Source organism: Lepidochelys kempii, chromosome 3, assembly GCF_965140265.1.
Source record: "Lepidochelys kempii isolate rLepKem1 chromosome 3, rLepKem1.hap2, whole genome shotgun sequence".
In the NCBI taxonomy this organism is placed as follows: Eukaryota; Metazoa; Chordata; order Testudines; family Cheloniidae; genus Lepidochelys; species Lepidochelys kempii.
The window spans coordinates 18,156,848-18,172,471 of NC_133258.1; the positions used below are offsets into that span (position 1 = coordinate 18,156,848).

The window sequence follows — 15,624 nt, forward strand, 5'->3', positions numbered from 1 at the left end:
AGAAAGAAAAAATGAGGCATGAGTATGGGAACAGACAGGACAGCTCTTCAACTGGTGTAAACTGGTATGGCTCCATTGACATCCATGGAGCTATTCTGATTTATTCCAGCTGAGGATGTGGCTCATAGAATCACAGACAGTTAGGGATGGAAGGTTAGACCCCCCCGCTAACTCTTTGTAGAGTTTGCTCTCCATGGGGGATGGGGGGAGGGAGGGAGGAGAGCTGGCTTGACAACTCATGAGTATGGGGGACAGGCTATGAGGGAAGGAGTAGACAGATTTGGTGTGGATTGGCTCCTGAGGCACATATACATTTGCCAGACTGCTATCAATTTCATTAGCTCAGCTGGCCAGCAGCTTCTTCACATAGCCTGAGTCCCCAAGGATTTATAAAACCCAGGACAAAATACCTTTATGTTGCAAAACAGACAGGGTTTCTGCCCCATAGAGCTTACAAGCTAAATTTAGATGTGACACTGTGAGTGAGGGAAACAAACCATAAGGTGGCATGCAGTGGGATAGCTCAGGGTTATACCAGTCAGATCACACTGAGCAGTGGTGCACGTATGTCACTGGGCTTCTAGTAGGCAGAAAGCAATTACTCAATCTGGAATTTGGCCAAGCCTCTGTGGTTAATGGCCCTATCCTCTGGGACATTTAACCACACATGGTCATGACATGTGTTTAAGATCTCCTCTGAAAGGGATGGCACCTCTGACACCATAAAGGCCTCAGCACTACAATGGTATATGCACTGGTTACAGTTTTCACAGTACAGTGAAGATATAAATTATTATGTACATGTAAAATATTATTGGGTCAGTACTGACTCAGATGGATGGTGCTGCCTGTTGTACCATCAAGATTATTTCTTGCTGCTTCGAGATGTCCCATCCATATATCTAACCCTGCATAATTTATCCACTTAACTTCTGTATGTGTTTTTTCCATCTCTCCAGTCAGAACAGCTCTCCCATTGGATCACAGAAAATTTTAATGCCATTTACATTTCTGCTTGGTGGCCTGAATGGGGATGTTTACTTTGCTAAACTTTTTGTGACCTTTCTTCCCCTTGTAATTATATCTGTATTATTAGAAGGTTATAGAAAGTGGGCTTTAGTAGGATAGCTGACTTTCAAAACTCTCTTCAGTATCATATTTAAAAAAATTGCTTTTTAATCTGAAATCCCCAAGCTAGTAAAATCCTCATAGGTATTCTTTAAACGAGTATCACTGTGCAGATTCTGCTTAGGCTATTGTCACAACAGTATACAGCTAGTTTTAGGAAATATGTTTACTGTTGCAGAATCAAATTTCCTGCTCTTTAAATATTACACTGGAAAGCTATCAAGATTTTTGACATTTTTGAAGTAATGCCCAGAGAGGTCAAAATAATGTTTCCCCTCATGCCTTATAGCTCATCTCTCTCTGTTTTACTATTCTTTCATATAAAAGACCCTTTGTGCTAGCTGCCTAAAGAAACATATTTTAGTTAGAAGTACAAATACAGAAGTAAGATTATCCATATTAAGATAGGTTTTTAGTCCAAGAAACTGCTGTTTCAGCTATTTATGCATAATTCTAAGAGACTATTTTTTAACATTTTAAAACTAAACTAGGAATACATTCGATTCATCACAGAGACTAAGAAGATTAATACACCACAGCCGTAAAAAGATTTCTCTGCCCACTCACACAGAGACTGGGTTCAAATTCAACGGGATTTTAAAGAAAATAAAAAATTCTAATCTGACAGCTGTGGCAAAAACTCAGCAGTACTGCTAAACAGTTCTGAGAGGACTCTGAGGTGATAGCAATGCTGCACCACCAATAACACACAGAGACCTGTAGGGGGCACACATTTTTAAAAAGCAGAGGTTATCCCTTAGTTCCTGGACTGGCGGTCAGATGATGAACTGCATGTTGAGCTGCGCTGGAAACGAATGCTAGAAATCAAGAAGTTTCCAGTGGCAGAGTGACAAGGCACGGTGGGTTAGTTTCAGGCAAGAGTCTTGACCTGTCCCCACCTTCCCGCTGCTGCTGGAAATCCTCCATGATATTCTGAACTAGAACTCCATACATGACACCAAAAAGTCTTCGCAAACTACAGGTGTCCAAGTGGAATATCAATTGGGAACTGGCTGTTTTTTGAAAGTTTAAACGGAGTTTCTGAGAACTCTCAGAGACAGCAGCACCAGTTGCTGATTTGAAGCTTCATTATTTTTGGGGCACCACAGTGCTACCTGGTGATCAGGGCAACCACTTCAATGCATATTGCCCATGGGTACCTCAAGGGCATGCACTCCTTCTACTAATCTCTTCCATAGTTATAAGTGTTTGGACAAATCCAAATCAAATCTCCAATCTCTGGTGTGCACAGCATTTGTCTACTATTTATTACTGTTTAGTCTGCATTGGTTCAATTTCTTTGAACTGAAAATCCACTAACTATAAAGCTCGAGTATCATTATAGCTGGAAACCTTATAACATAATGAGATGAACATTTGAAATGAAGTCTGGTTCTCAGGCCCTGGACTCACACAGTGACTCAGTGGGAGGGAGCTACATGTAGAAATCCCATGCACAGCAAGAGGAAAATAGCACCCGCCTCACTTCCTGAAATGAAGTTTTAACATGACATCTTTATGGCAGCACAGCTGACTAAACACCATAATGTCATCAGTGTTGCAGAAAAGGAGCTGCACGTGAACATGTATTTCTAGATGTAATGTGATGAGGTTATATTTAAGCACACAGGATGATAAATCATTAATTCATTACACTCAGACTTTATTTCACATTCAGACATTTTAATAAAGACTCTTATCACAAACGGCTTATTCTGCTGACTAAACTCGACCAAAATAAATGTCCTCAGAAAGTAACAAACGATACAACAACCAGTGATTGGCACTTCATTTGTTCCGGTTATAAATATACACCCACGTATACATCTGTGCACACACATATGCACCACAAAGGCATGCTGTCAAGATTAAATAGTGTTTGTAATGTGCTTTGAAAAGGAAGAGCACTCCTGACACATACAGCATAGTGATACACACATAAAAAAGATTGTTTCCTACTTATAATGCAATCCTGAACTTCATTTCCCTTTCCATTCAGAAAAGCATGGAGTGTGGTCTAATGTTTGGACCGGATGACTTGGGAGTCAGGAGTTCCCTTCATGATTCTGCTGCTGACAGAAGTGTGTGACTCCGTGCAATGCAAGTAATCTCATGCATACAGCTACACTGCATGTGTATGTGTTTGCAGGATTGAGTCAATCAGTTTCCTCAGCAACAGAAGAAAGAAAAACACTGTTAAAAGTAGGAAGATGTGTTGGTAACGCCACAAAAAAACTGAGAGGAGATTTCAGGACAGGTGCAGCTCCCAAAGCTACTTTCAGCTTTTTTTTTTTTTAAAAAATTAAACTAGATTTCAAGTTGATGGTATCCCTTAAAAAAAAAAAAAGAATGCCGTATACCAGCCATTAGTGAGTAACAGAGAACGCCACCTTCACCCTGCTTTATTAATTAATGGACCCGTTTTCTCTCTTGTATCACTTCTTCTTTTGATTTTTTTTTTTAATTCCCCATGTCACCTGGGACTAGTATTAACTCACTCATTCTGTTTCCTCTCACTCTTGATATTTTTCTCTCTCCAAGCCTGCGTGTGTATTCTTGTTTGTTTGGCCCCCTAGAAAAGGACTTATTTAAACCCCAGATCTTTGAGCAGTCTGTCACCATGTGAAGACACAATGATTACATCTCATTCCTTGCACTCTTCACTTTCAGAGAAATTGGAGTTTGTTGCACTGCAATTATGGCATCTATTAGGACTCTTCTGCTTTCCAAGGGGGAGGCTTTCAATGCATTCTGCTATTATTGTAGTCACTAGGGAAGGGGTTTCCAAAGGTGCTAAGCACTCAAATTTCATTAAATTTTAAAAGAAGTTGGGTGCCTAACACCTATCAGCTTCTTTGAAAATTCCAACCTTCGTTTCATACTTAGTCCATATTTGCTTTCCTGAAGCCTAACACTCTTGAACTGCATTGTTCAGTGAATTAATTTCTTACTATGATGAATTTAAGTACCCTCCTGGTACTGAATGTCATCATTTTGAGTTTTCCCATAATTTTCTACCCATTGTTAAGGAAAAGGCTCAGAGTGTTTTTGATACTTTCTGGATTAAGCTGGCCTTCTTCATAACTATGGAACCTTTCTGATGCTGCATGTTTGACTCTATGTGTTAGCTGGGTCTTTGAAATTCCCCACGAGTATGGTATCCAAACACCTTGAGAGTTGCCCATTTTCCTTCCTTCCAGAAATCTACTGTTTCTTCTTTGTCATTCTCTGCATCCTAACCGAAGGCATTTTATTGCCATTCTCTTTAATTGGCTAAAGGTAGTTCAGTGGCATTTATAACTTTTGACATAATGCCACTTTTCCTTCTCCACATCATCTTCCCTTTCCATCACTCCTAGGTACTAAACTTACCGGTGTGCACGGTGTTATTCAGCCTGCATTTGCTTTGCTTCAATTTTATCCCATTGCCCCTGCAGTAGTTATGCTGCCTTGCACCACCCTAGGTAATTCCTCTCCTTTCCTCTTCAAATACTTGTAGACAGTTATCCCCCTTTAGCTGTTGTTAGACCAAGTCAACCATATTCAATCCTTTTAATCTTTCCTTCAAAATCAATTCCTCTAGTCCTTTAATCATTTGTTTTGTTCTTCTCTAAATTACCTTCAATTTGTCTACAAATCTCTGGTTCTCAGGTGCCACTAAGATACTATTTAGACAGAGCTTTCTCTGAGGACATAAGTTCATAGAGAGCTCATTAATTTTTTTATGGGTAAGACATTTCATTTTGATGTTAAACAGTATTTTTTTAAAAAGGGTACACTATCATGTCTGTATGGATCACAGAGAAAGGTGACATAGCATATGGCACTCTGGTCAGATAATAAATTTACTACTTTAGATCTTCAACATCTTGAATAGATATTGGGCCAGATCTTCAACTTGAGTAATATTGACATAAATCCATTGACTGTTAGCCCAGCAACACTGGTTTGCATTAGTTGAGGATCAGGCCCAGTATCTAGTAGATCCTATCAACACTCCATATAATAGGTATTTCCCTCCCCCCCACCACACACACATTTCACAGAGAGGAAGGTGGACGTAGGTAAACTGATTTACCCAAGGCCAAACAGTGAGATTACGGCTAAACTAGGGTTAGAGCACAAGAGTTTCTGGCACCAAGCCCTGCCTGTGCTCCAACCACTACACCATGATGCTTTTCACATGATAGTGCCTCATTGTGCAATACGTATTTTATATGATCACCCCAGAGGTAAACTAAGGTTAAAAGGAATAACTACCACGATAAACCCTACTGTGTCCTCAATCAGCCTGGAAGAGAAATAAATAGAAACCCAGCAAATCCATCTTTTGTAGATGTGTCAGTCTGTTGCGGACTTTCCAACCAGTGAGAAATAAAAGGAATTCCTTCAACCAGTGGTCTGCTTTCACTGCCACAGGAAATTACCTAGCCATTCAGGAACCTGACATCAAATGCCATTTTTCTCAGTTAGATTGCTTTTATGCAACTGCATGACTAGCAGGGCTGAAATAGTTATGTAAATGTTGCCATAAGCAGTTGGCATACCTTTTCAAAACACTGGGGTACAGTTATTTACCAAATATTAGTTTAATAAATAGTTCATTATTCGAGCTCACTATCTGTCTTATGTAGATGGATCGGTGACCTTTGAAAGCTCTGTTACTCTCCCTTTGTAGCACATCTCAGATGCTGTTTTCTGTAAAGCAGTACAGCTCTTTTTATATAGCACCGTAAGACTCCTACACGGCACACATTACAGAATTAAAACTGGCGAGGGTATATCCTTTCACCTTGCTTTCCACAGCCCAGGTCCATTCAGGAGCTCCCCACTGCCGTTTTGAGGCTGGCCATAAGAGGATTAACGACACTAAAAAGAATTTGATACCCAAGGAGTAGGTTTTCAACTGCACAAAGAACAGTTAGGCACCCGATCCCCATTCCCTTTCAGTGAAAACAGGGGACTAAATCCCATTTGTGCTTTTGAAAATATACCTCCCCCTAAGAAGCTAACATAACAGGAGGACTCTGGTGATTGCAACCAAAGTAGTGCACAAGCAATAGCAGCTTTCCAAGGAGCTTTTCCTCCCTGGAGCTGTCACCCTACTTACTCCCTGCAGTGGAGAATGAAGAGCTAGATGTACTTTTTTTTTTTTTATATAAATATCACCTCAGCTCACCCAGTTGAAATGATCCTGCCTGACTGCATCGAGTTCAGTCAAAGGAGGCTGTTCGGAGGGTGGGGTGAGGGGAAGGGGGAACAAACAGGAACAAGACAGTGACAGAAATAAGGCTCCTTAAGGGAACAATGGGGGAACTATTAATTGGGGAATGCCCCTGGCCAGCCTTCAACCAGTCTGGCTAGGTTTATGATTTCCATCCCTCAGTCTAGGCGCTAAGGGGATACTAAACCACTAAAGTCCCTCAGGCCTAGAAAGGAAGAGGGGGGAGGGGTTGAGTGGGCTGCCAGTAGCTGCCTAGGGAGAGATGCTGACAGAGACACGCAGAGAGGGAGAAGATACAGCAGGCAGCCTGCTCCCCACAGTCCAGGAGCAGGGATGTCTGGGCTAAGTAGAACTCACCCAGCACTTGCAAGGAAAGAAGGAGGTGCAGGTAAGAACCAGGCATATAGACTTTTTGTTGGTTTCCTCTTTGCTCTGCCTGCTATGTACCTCTGGGTGAATAATAATACTTTGCTTTGAAGAAGCTGCTTTAGAATCACTTTAACCAACTGTTGCCAGAGGCTCCTTGAGGAAAAGGGCTTACAAGTGCCAAACAGAGCTGGGCCTGCAGAATTAACATGCTTGGGAAACATGGAGATTGCAGCCCAGAGATCCAATCCCAGTGTGGTTGAACCAAAGGGTTCCATACACTTTAGAAGGAGAAAAAGGGATCTAAAACACAGCTCACTCTGTAACCATGATACCTGCCTTCCCATGGGTCGATGCCTTTACTTACTATGTCAACTTTATGAATTACACAGCAAGTGCTTCTGGGCAAAGACCTTGTCTTAATGTATCTTCAAAAAGCCCCATGCACACATATGACACACCATCCATATACAATACATGATAGAATATAGTGCTTTAAAGATCGTGCCCTTCATACTCTCTACCATTAAATTGCAGACCCCTGGCCAGCTGTACCTCTGCAAGGATTCACCCTTGGTCAAGGACAGCAGTGAGGGCTGCACTGTACCTTCCAGCGGAATTTTAATTTGTAGGTGGAGCTCCATAGGACCCCCCACTAGCCTAGAGGTTGCCCTGGGGCTGCCCTGAACCAGCATATCAACTGGTCTCTCGGGTCATGACCCTCCCACTTTTGTGGCTTTGCTGGCTGGTTACTGAAGCAGTTGCTGTGGTGCCTTGCACCTACTGGTTCCCTGCACCAAGAGATCTGCAGCGACGGAGCCTGGGTGAAACAATCCCATTATACCCTGAATGAAGTTAGAGCATCCTGTGATGCTGACAGACCAGGTGCCAGCTCATGCCAAGCCCTTAGGCGTCAACTGAACGCTGACAAATACAGAGCTGAATTAGTCTGGCTCACCTGTGTGTTAATATTGTTAAAACTGGTATTAGATTTATAAAAACATGTTTAGTGTTTACACTTGTAAGTTGCAGCATGTATTGATCTCACTTAGAATATTTGTATTCCATGTTATAAGATAATATTTAAGTGTTTGCTCTGTAACTATAAAAGTGTTTTCTCTGAAACTGTAAACCTCCAGTCAAGAGAGAAGCACTACCAAGTGTGAAATACTATTTCATAGATTCATAGATATTAAGGTCAGAAGGGACCATTATGATCATCTAGTCTGACCTCCTGCACAACGCAGGCCACAGAATCTCACCCATCCACTCCTGCAATAAACCTCTCACCTATGTCTGAGTTACTGAAGTCCTCAAATCATGGTTTAAAGACATCAAGGTGCAGAGAATCCTCCAGCAAATGACCCATGCCCCATGCTACAGAGGAAGGCGAAAAACCCCCAGGGCCTCTTCCAATCTGCCCTGGAGGAAGATTCCTTCCCAACCACAAATATGGCGATCAGCTGAACCCTGAGCATGTGGGCAAGATTCACCAGCCAGATACCCAGGAAAGAATTCTCTGTAGTAACTCAGATCCCACCCCATCTAACATCCCATCACAGGCCATTGGGTCTATTTACCATGAATAGTTAAAGATCAATTAATTGCCAAAATCATGTTATCCCATCATCCCATCTCCTCCATAAATTTATCGAGTTTAATCTGGAAGCCAGATAGGTCTTTTGCCCCCACTGCTTCCCTTGGAAGGCTATTCCAGAACTTCACTCCTCTGATGGTTAGAAACCTTCGTCTAATTTCAAGTCTAAACTTCCTGATGGCCAGTTTATATCCATTCGTTCTTGTGTCCACATTGGTACTGAGCTTAAATAATTCTTCTCCCTCCTTGGTATTTATCCCTCTGATATATTTATAGAGAGCAATCATATCTCCCCTCAACCTTCTTTTGGTTAGGCTAAACAAGCCAAGTTCCTTGAGTCTCCTTTCATAAGACAGGTTTTCTATTCCTCGGATCATCCTAGTAGCCCTTCTCTGTACCTGTTCCAGTTTGAATTCATCCTTCTTAAACATGGGAGACCAGAACTGCACACAGTATTCCAGATGAGGTCTCACCAGTGCCTTGTATAACAGTACTAACACCTCCTTATCTCTACTGGAAATACCTCGCCTGATGCATCCCAAGACCGCATTAGCTTTTTTCACGGCCATATCACATTGGCGGCTCATAGTCATCCTGTGGTCAACCAATACTCCAAGGTCCTTCTCCTCCTCTGTTACATCCCCATCTTATAACTAAAATTCTTGTTATTAATCCCTAAATGCATGACCTTGCACTTCTCACTAGTAAATTTCATCCTATTACTATTACTCCACTTTACAAGGTCATCCAGATCCTCCTGTATGATATCCTGGTCCTTCTATAAATTGGCAATACCTCTGAGCTTTGTATCATTTTCAAACTTTATTAGCACACTCCCACTTTTGTGCCGAGGTCAGTAATAAAAAGATTAAATAAGATTGGTCCCAAAACCAATCCCTGAGGAACTCCACTGGTAACCTCCCTCCAGGCTGACAGTTCATCTTTCAGTATGACCAGCTGTAGTCTTCCTTTTAACCAATGCCTTATCTACCTTTCAATGTTCATATTGATCCCAATCTTTTCCAATTTAACTAACAATTCCCCATGTGGAACTTTCAGAGTAACAGCCGTGTTAGTCTGTATTAGCAAAAAAAAAAAAAAAAAGGAGTACTTGTGGCACCTTAGAGACTAACCAATTTATTTGAGCATGACCTTTCGTGAGCTACAGCTCACTTCATCGGATGCATACTGTGGATGTGGAACTGTATCAAACGCCTTACTGAAATCTAGGTAAATTAGATCCACTGCATTTTCTTTGTTTAAAAAAATCTGTTACTTTCTCAAAGAAGGAGATCAGGTTGGTTTGGCATGATCTACCTTTTGTAAAACCATGTTGTATTTTGTTCCATTTACCATTGACCTCAATGTCCTTAACTACTTTCTCCTTCAAATTTTTTTCCAAGACCTTGCATACTACAGATGTCAAACTAACACGCCTGTAGTTACCTGGATCGCTTTTTTTCCCTTTCTTAAAGATAGGAACTATGTTAGCAATTCTTCAGTCATATGGTACAATCCCTGAGTTTACACATTCATTAAAAATTCTTGCTAATGAGCTTGCAATTTCATGTGCCAATTCCTTTAATGTTCTTGGATGAAGATTATCTGGACCCCCCAATTTAGTCCCATTAAGCTGTTCGAGTTTCGCTTCTACCTCAGATATGGTAATATCTACCTGCATATCCTCATTGCCATTTGTCATGCTACCATTATCCCTAAGATCCTCATTAGCCTTATTAAAGACTGAGGCAAAGTATTTGTTTCGATATTGGGCCTAAATTATCCTTAACCTCCACTCCATCCTCAGTGTTTAGCGGTCCCACTTCTTTCTTTGTTTTCTTCTTATTTATATGGCTATAGAACCTTTTACTATTGGTTTTAATTCCCTTTGCAAGGTCCAACTCTACTTGACTTTTAGCCTCTCACTTTATCTCTACGTGTTCTGACCTCAATAAGGTAGCTTTCCTTGCTGATCGCTCCCATCTTCCACTCCCTGTATGCTTTCTGCTTTTTCTTAATCAACTCTCTGAGATGCTTGCTCATCCAGCTTGGTCTACAACTCCTGCCTGTGAATTTTTCCCCCTTTCTTGGGATGCAGGCTTCTGATAGTTTCTGCAGCTTTGACTTGAAGTAATCCCAGGCCTCCTCTGCCTTTAGATCCATAAATTCTTCAGTACAATCCACTTCCCTAACTAATTTCCTTAATTTTTGAAAGTCAGCCCTTTTGAAATCAAAAACCGTAGTCGCAGATTTATTTTTGTTTATCCTTCCATTCAGTTTGAACTGAATTAGCTCATGATCACTTGAACCAAGGTTGTCCCCTACAACCATTTCTTCTATGAGGTCCTTTACCTTTACCTTTATTTCTGTCTTTCCTAAACAGCACATACCCTTCAATAGCTGTAGTCCAGTCATGACGACTATTCCACCATGTTTCCGTTCTCCCTATAATACCTGGTTTCACTTCCTGCACCAGTAGCTCCAGTTCCTCCATTTTGTTACCCAGGCTCCTCGCATTGGTGTACAAACACCTTAATTTTTGTTGTTTGGCCTCGCTCAGATTCTTTACCCGCTTAGGCATGGACATTCTACAGCCAGTATAACCTATTAGACTGGTATCCACACTGCCCTTCCTCCTTATGTCCATTCTCCTACCCACGGCTGTATCCTTTCTTACTTTGTTTTCTTCCCTTTCAATGCTAAAATCCGGCATGGAGATTACCTGGACATCTCCCAACCATCCCCCCAAATTCCTAGTTTAAAGCTCTTTTAATCAGTTGTGCCAGCCTCCATCCTAGAAGTCTATTTCCTTCCCTACTCAGATGAAGTCCATCCCGAGAGAACTGTCCTCTGTCAATGAATGCCTCCCAGTGGCCATACATCCCAAAGCCCTCCTTATAGCACCACTCCCTGAGCCATCTGATGATAGTCATAAACTTGTCACACCTTTGTTGCCCTTCTCTAGCAACAGGCAGAATCCTACTGAAGATCACCTAAGCCTCGATTTCCTTAAGAGTCTTCCCCAGGCTGGCATAGTCTCCCTTGATACGTTCCAGTGAGAATCTACCAGTATCATTTGTTCCCACATGAAGGACAATCAGTGGATTCTTTCCCGCTCCCTTTAGGATCCTTTTCAACCTGAGGTCCACATCCTGTATCTTAGCACCTGGAAGACAGCATACCCTTCTATTCTCTGGATCAGCTCTGGTTACAGGCCTGTCTATTCTTCTCAGTAAGGAGTCCCCGATCACGTAGACCTGCCTTTTCTGGTGACGGTGCGATTATCCGGTCTATCCCGTGTTCCCTCTGGCTGCAAGTTCTTTCCATTGCTATTCTCCCTTGTAATCCTCACCACAGGAGGTATCTCCTGCCCAACAACAACAAAAGGCCCCTATACACCAGACAAACCATTGTGGAACACCAGAAGACAAAAGACTTTGTTATTGGCCCTCGTCCCACACAATGAAGAGGAGACATGCACATGAACTTGTCCCATCAGCTTGAATTCTGGGGGAAGGCAATAAAAAAATCCCTGACAAGTAGAAGAAACTATATCTTAAGGCTGCTTGGACTCTGGGAGACAAGGATGACTAAGCATAAGCAAAAGATCCCCAGTGCTTGGCCTGGGTTAGCCCTAAAGGACATATAGAGCTTGATTATTATAGAAGCTACTATTACCTTTTGAAACTTAAGACTGTAACTCATTGTGTGTGTATGTTTACCTGCTTTAAACCTTTTAAATAACTCTCATTTCTTTTTCTGAATTCATATATCTTTAGATAGGTTATTATAGGATTAGCTACAAGTGTTGTCTTTGGTGAGAGATCTACGGTGCAAATGACCTGAGGTAGTGGTTCTAAACCTATTTACCATTGTGGGCTGCATATGCAGCTCTCTGTGTGTTATGTGGGCTGCATCCACACAATATATATATACTACCTGTATGGCTATGTGTGCTGATTGGGCCGTAAGTGACCCACAGAGTGAGAACCACTGACCTGGGGTAAGTGACTGGTCCTTTGGAACTGGGTGTAACCTGAATATTGTTGTGATTTTTGGAGTAGGGGACCAAAAGGCAGGCTTGCCTAAGTGGCAAGATAGACCGGAGTGCCCAAGGGGACTGTCTGAGACTCCATGTTAAGGCTGTTATAGTGCTTGAGAAGTTCATAGCTGATGCTTGGGTGGTGAAATCGAAGTATAACACTCACAACCAATTTGGGGTTGTGCCCTGGTTTGTAACAGTCTGCCCTGTTGTTGGCACTCATGGCCATGAGCCACTCCAGACAGTTTGACTTATCCATTCACAATCTGAGAAGATTGGTCCTGCTTTGAGCAGGGGGTTGGACTAGATGACCTCCTGAGGTCCCTTCCAACCGTGATATTCTATGAAGTGTTCGATGTACACAAAGCATTGCCCTGACAGATTCGGCAGAAATGGTGGGTCTGATTCTGTAAGGTGCTGAGCACCCTTGACTCCCAATAATTCAGGGACTATGCATCTGGTAGGATTGGGCTCGATATTTCTCATGCTGGAAGGAGGTGTCATCAAAATTTCTACACATCATCTTTATCAGACAGAAGCCTGGTTAGTCTAACTTTATATCCAACCCTAGAGTAATTTGTTTCTGAGCTCTGAAAATGTAGATGCCATTATAAAATTTTAAAGAGAGGGTGTTTCATGGTAAATGTAAAAAGCAAGAGCTTCTGCTTTCAGAAAATAATCATCTATCTGACTAAGAGCCTTATATATAATACAGCAGGATACAGAGAGGTAAGAAAAAATTAGAGCAGCCAGCCAGCCACCCCTAAAACCTGGCTTAGCGGTAGGACTGGACATGAAAGCAGCCAGCTATTGGTATCTTTTACATTAATTTATTCAAAACACTCATCTCCCTATAGATACATATAAAATTGAAAGAAAACATATAAAATCAAACACCACAGTGAGAAATTTGGAGAAACAAATAAAGCTGTCACCATAAACTATAAAAGCACTTCAGAAGCAGGAGAAAAAGGAATGTAACTTGGAAAAAAAAATCCACCCCAATTGCTGCAACATGAAAGTGAAAGAAGAGCAGGTGGTGGTGGTGGCAATGGCAGCAGTCAAAACAAAAACCACCACTTAAAAAACGAATTCATAACATCAGCACAGCAGGAGGAAGAAAGAAATATTTAAACCAGCAATCTTGAAACATAACCTAGATTGCATGGTGATTGACACCCTCTGTTTGTGACAGAGAAACAGATTCATTCTGCAAGGTTCTTTCCACTACTGCCCTTGAGAATAATCCCATAGTCTCCATTAAGTTCTATTTCAGTACAGGAGCAGCTCAGAACGGACTATCTTCATCAAACTTTAAACGAGCAGAGAAACACACTCTAACAGTATTGCACATTTCCCAAGGCCAGTGGGAGCTGAGAAGGGGCCCATTTCAGTAAATCAACAGCACTGTATAAATGTTTTGCGATCATAATAATATATACGGCTCAGCCAATCAACACCAGAAGAGAAGCCTAGAAGGTGGCCACAGAGGCAGGAAAACTCTGTGAGGTTCCTCTTAGAGTCTCACGTGCATTATGCATTTGAAGAGGAGAGAAGACGTTTTGAAGAGGCTCCCTACAGCCACAGACTGACTGCAGGAACTGTGCTACCATCAGACGTGTTTCCCCTGTGGCCACACGTCTATCTTAGGATCTTACATGGAAGTCACTACCACAGTAACCGAGTACCTCTGTCTTCAATGCATTTATCCTCCCAACACCCCACTGAGGTAGGGAAGTTCTATTACCTCATTTACAGATGGGGAACTGGGATACAGAAAGACTAAGCGATTGGGCTGAGTTCACACAGGAAGTTTGTGGCAAAGCAAGGAATAATACCTAGGTGTCCTGAGTCCCAGGTTGGTATCCTACTAACTGGACCATCCTTCTTCTTTAAGCAACCCTGGAAAGGATCTAGGGGGAGATAATGCAACTCTGCAAGTATGTGTACGCCAGAACCGGAGATGTAAATTTCCAGCTCAGATGGTTCTAGATGCGTTACCTCTGATCTCGCTAGCACGCTAAAACAGACACGTGGCTGCGGCAGCACGAAGAACTAGCAACCTGACTACATAGCTATGCTCTCAGATGGGATCATACTTGGGTGGGCTAGCCCGTCCCACCACTGCGGCTACATTTCTATTTGTAGCATGCCAGCTTGATCAAAAATTACACCTAAATCTCTGGTGTAGACATACTCTAAAATGGATTAAGTCGTGGTTGTATTTCTTTGGGGAACTAGAGTGGGATCAGCTGAGGTTGGAGCTGCCAGTGTGAGGCAAACAACCACAAGACCAGGGCCCTCACTTAGCTAAAATGACTGACCCCTTCAACAAAGCCTGCAGTGACTCATCACTCAGGCTGCTGCAGAATGCCTATCCCTGGGGAGGACTAGGGTCAGATGACCTCCAGACAAATGTATTTCACTCTCACTGCCAGAGCCACAAGTTAGTCTGTGCAACAGCGCCATTCGACTAGGAACCCTCCAGCTACCATGCGGTGTTCCAGACTCCTTAGGCTTCTAGCCTGCCCTCAATCCGGTTGCCCGAGCCTTTTTCCAGCGCATGTCAGCCTTGTCTGTATCTTATTCTTGCCCTGCTCCAGACTTGCTTCAGCCTTGTCTGTATCTTATTCTTGCCCTGCTCCAGACTGGGGTATCTCCTGGCCCCAGACCCTGGGACTGATTCCAACCCGACCTTTGACCTGCACACGGACTCCAACTACGATCCTGATTGGCTTCTCTCCGGATTCTGACCCCAGTTCTGACCCACAGCCTGACTTCGGGCCCTGATTTCAGCACCACTCTCAGCCTAGTCCTGACTCTGTGTCCAGCTTCGGCACTTGGTGCCTGTTCTCAACCACAGCTTCAACCACCAGGGCTGACTGCCTAGAACCCAGAGCCTGATAGCCAGAAATGCCCTTAGCACCTGCTTTGGCCTTCCTCCCCCTGCAAAACCGAAGCTCAGCAGGGTACTGGGGAAGCAACAATAACATGGGGGAGGCATTCTCCCTTCCGGGCGGGCCTTGACAGAGCCCATCTGCAAGAGGGAACATTCTGACCCAAGACGAAGGTTGCGATTCAAACCAAAGATCAATTTAGATACTCAGACATCCCCTTATCACCACAGTTAGGTACCAAGATCATCTACCTGCAAATCTTATTTAGTTATATCTAAGAAGAGAGGCAGGTTTTTAAGTGTCACCAATGTAATTCGTCTATCTCAAGGACAATGTTTTGCCTTTATTGTCCTCAAAACCAGTCACTATT

General features: G+C 42.6%; 1 protein-coding gene across 20 annotated transcripts in view; it reads right to left on the bottom strand.

Annotated features, from left to right (window-relative positions):
• The window catches only part of KLHL29 (kelch like family member 29), a 601,492-nt gene that overhangs the window by 58,359 nt on the left and 527,509 nt on the right, over positions 1-15,624 (bottom strand). The gene's annotated exons all lie outside the window — the stretch shown is intronic.